The 4,167-nt window shown below is 43.9% G+C and overlaps 1 pseudogene; it reads left to right on the plus strand.

Moving 5' to 3' along the window:
- The first annotated feature begins 496 nt into the window (after positions 1 to 496).
- LOC147679649 (pre-mRNA-splicing factor 18-like) lies at positions 497 to 2,903 on the plus strand (annotated as a pseudogene).
- The last annotated feature ends 1,264 nt before the right edge of the window (positions 2,904 to 4,167 follow it).

Consider the following 4,167-nt stretch of genomic DNA (forward strand, 5'->3'; position numbering starts at 1 on the left):
TCACGTTCACACAACTTCACGTCTTTATAATAAATTGGTAATATCCACCATAACTCCGACACGGATGTGTTGTGGTTGCACGAGTGAGATGAATTCAATGAAATGAAACAATCACCAGATGTTCACTGCAGGAGGAAGCTGTACTGCATGTTTATTACGGCCATACACTCTGGTCTTGTATGTAATTCCATCTGTTCTAAGAACATGCTAGACGCTACTTATTTGTCTGTTTCAGCCCTGATGAATCGCGAAGGCGATGAAACACGTGTCGGCTGGCTGTAATCTCCATTAAAGACTCCAAGACTTACTCATCTTTTGGATTTCTTGTACTTCTGTCAATTTTGGTGTTGAAATTTATGTAAATTGTTACCGAACAATCTGTATACTCACATGAGAGTGCTCCGGCAAATTGTAAAAATTTTTTGTATTTTATTTACAGGTGGGCCCAGCATTAAAAGGTTTGAAGACGCCTGGGCTGTTAGCTGGCAGCACCATGATGGACATTCTGAAGGCAGAGATCGCCCTTAAAAAAGGAAGCTGTTGGAGGGCAAGGCGCTTGTAGGGGAAAACAAAAAATACTTCAAACGCAGTGAGCTTGAAAGAAAAGATGAAGAGGCATACTTCGAGAGGTGTGGTCTCAAGATAGAAAATGATGACGAGGAAGAGCAGCTATCATTCTCAAGTAATCCTGTATGAGAGCTCGAGCTGGCAGAGGTGAAGTTACCGATGACTCTTTCTAGACAAGAGGGGATCCGGAGGTTGAGAAAACGAGGTGAACTGATTCGATTGTTTGCTGAAACAGATTATGATGCTTTTCAGAGATTGAGAAAGATAGAAATTTTAACACCTGAAGTTAATAAGTGCTTGAGGAATGACTTGAAGGCTGCCCTGGGTAAGATTGACCAGCAGTACTTGAATGAACTTGTGGCAGGCCCGGAACCGGGAAAAGAGGATACCCAGAATGACCTGAAAGTTCATGAAGAGAATACCACAATCGAGGAGCTGGAGGCTTTGGGAGAATCTTTGGGACAAGGCGATGATGATAAGGATATGGACAGCATAACCAAAGTCATGAATTGTCTTCTTGGAGTGTGGGCTAAAGACCTAAATAGCCGAGAAGATTATTTGAAACGTAGTGTACAAGGGAAACTTGCCAGCGCCATGCAGAAACAGACTGAATCCTACCTGAGACCGCTGTTCTGAAAACTTTGCAAAAGGAATCTTCCAGCGGATATTAAAGAATCAATAATTGATATCATAAATTTCATGTTGCAGAGAAAGTATGTGAAGGATGGCCACCAGAGTACCAGTGTACCGTACAGTCCCCTGCCTGACCCCAAGATGGCTTTCCATAGCGGACCCCTACAAGTTGTTTTACTTCCCTGGGACAACAATTGGACATTGACCAGACCTTGAACCTATCCCCTAACCTGCCTACACATCAGGACTTGGAACCTGCGGAACTTACCCCAGACTGTGGAGACCTAGTGATTTGGCTGATGCCCGGTGGAGTTACCATATAGCTAAAGAGGAGATGGGTTGTGGACTCCCCCTCCCTGCCGTCACCTACCGAGCCGGACCTGAGGCAAATGTTCCCGTCTCTACGTCCTATCTTCCTCCTGCCCCTTTAACCTATCCCCTTACCCTTCCTTGCTCCACTCACCTTGTCCCCTATGTTCTTTATATGCTTTTCTTAATACTTATGTAACTTTTAACTGATGTAAATTGCAAAACTATTGTCCCTCATGTAAAGCACTCTGATTCCATCTGGTCTAGCCAGCTCTATATAATAACTCATTAATTTTCAGTTCAGTAAATCTTTATTTCGACGATTAAAAACCATCATAAAAATAAATTACACAATAAAAATTTCATTAAATTACATTTCTGAACTTTTGACAATTAAAACTACAGGGGATACAAGGTACAATCCATGGAGAGAGATAATCATTGTGTACAAAAGTGGTTAATTTCTTGTGTTTCTCAATCTTACTGCTATTTTTAAAAAGCTTGTAATAGAGCATAAGGTATACATGTCACTAGCTCTCTGTAAGAAAAGCAGTGCAGCTTTTGCATGACGAAGTTTCTGTTACCGGAGGATGTCAACCAAAAATCTGCGCCTAGGATTTCGAAAAAATGAACATAAAAGTACAAAATGAAGGGTGTCCTGCGGAGACCTATTGTCGCAGTCGCAGTCACCCTTCTGCTCAATCGTTACGGTAAAACCAGAGGGATCAGCTAAAATATTAGGTAACAGATTGAGCCTAAAACGGCACATTAAAAATCTATCATGCTGGTTGTACATCAAGAACAGGTAAGGTTCCATGCCCGTCCCAGTACTAACTAGACCATGAGCTGGTACTGATCTCTTTAAGGGTCCAGGACCAAGTCTAACAGTTTCAGATTGTTCTAAAACCAGCTTTTTGACCAGTGATTTGCAACTGATAGAAATTGAGGAGGGGTCACTAAAAAGGAGATGCTGGTCTATATTCTCTAAGGTGCATTTAACATATTTTATCCAGGGGATTTGTAACCCCTTATCCCTTTGCAAACAGTCTGTAATAATTTCCCTGCTCAGGGTAGCCTCCGGGTTAGTCCAAATTCTGATCCATGCTGTGATTGGGCTCAGTTTAACGTAGTCTGAAATATACGGAATCCCAAGTTCTGTGGGAGGAATTTCAGCCGAGGTGGAGTGTGGGATTTTCAGGATTCTGTGGAGAAATTTATCTTCCTCTACTTGTAGCTGTTTACAGTCCCTGAAGCCCCAGACCTCCGCACCGTACAGGGCTTTCGCCTTGCTAATTGAACCATATAGAGTCATTACTTGCTCGGGGCACCATCGTCCCAGCCTGCGAGCAAAGCTTAGTATTGCACCGTTCGAAGAGGCCAACTTGGTACAGTGATTCTCGACCAGTTGGTTGAATTGAATTTCACCATCAAACAAAAGGCCCAGATAAGGAAAAGTGTTTACTGTATCCAAGGTGTGTATCCCTATTTTAAACACAAACTTATTGGAAGGTTTTATGCCGGCCACCATAACAAAGGATTTCTTCAGGTTTACAGACAGGTCTAAGTTGGCCATGAACTTGACAAAACCGTCCACCAATTGTTGTAGACTCCTTGGTGTTCGAGCTAGCAGGACCGCGTCATCCGCATACAAAAGTAATGGGATTTGACGCGATCCTACTTTGGGGCAGTCCATCGCTAAGGAGACGAGAGTGCTCTCCAGAGCGTTGATATAAAGTGAAAAGAGGAAAGGGGCAAGAATGCATCCTTGCCTTACTCCTCCCGAGCACGGAAATGGGTCCGTACGCCCCCCTCTGGGCTAAAGCGGACCCTGGCGGTGGTGTTCCAGTGCAACTCTTTTAAGATGTTTATCAGCCCCACGTCTATGCCCATATTATGCATCATGGCCCACAGTTTATTCCTGTTCACGTTGTCAAAGGCCACAGCCAAGTCCATAAATCCCAAATAGACCGTGCCCTTGCTAGCTTTTGTATATTTGGCAATTAGCAAGTGCAGATTCAGGCACTGGTCGCTGGTAGATTTACCGGCTCTAAACCCGTACTGTATGTCAACTATGGTGCGGTGCTCCTCTGTCCACTCCATAAGCCGATTCAGGATTACTCGTCCTAGTATTTTGGCAGAGACATCAATAAGCAAAATCGGCCTATAACATTTTGGATCATCCCTGCTCCCTTTCTTAAAGATGGGTACAATCAATGCCGTGGACCAGGAGCGTGGTAGACCTGATCTAATGGCCGCGTTTAACACCCTGGTTAGAATTGGGGCCCAGAGGTCTGTATTACTTCTATATATGTCTGGTGGAGTACCATCTGGCCCTGGTGCTTTGTTCGGGGTCAAACTTTGGATTGCCTTAGTTATCTCGTCTACTGACAAATCTATTTCAGAACTCCAAGTGCCCTCCCAGCCCCCTTCTTGGATTGCTACCCTCGAGTTATTGTAAAGACTCTCAAAGTGAGCAACCCATTGCTCTGGGAGGATATTGGTGCTAATCACTGGCGCGGTGTTATCTTGAAAACAGGACCTATTTACAATCCTCCAGAATTCTGCAAAATCCCTCTCTCAGATCAGCCCATACTTCTGCTTGTAAGGTGGTCTTCCTCTCCTTTACCTTGGATTTATAGACTTGTCTGCAGTTAGGAA

Source organism: Lissotriton vulgaris, chromosome 11 (genome assembly GCF_964263255.1).
Source record: "Lissotriton vulgaris chromosome 11, aLisVul1.2, whole genome shotgun sequence".
In the NCBI taxonomy this organism is placed as follows: Eukaryota; Metazoa; Chordata; class Amphibia; order Caudata; family Salamandridae; genus Lissotriton; species Lissotriton vulgaris.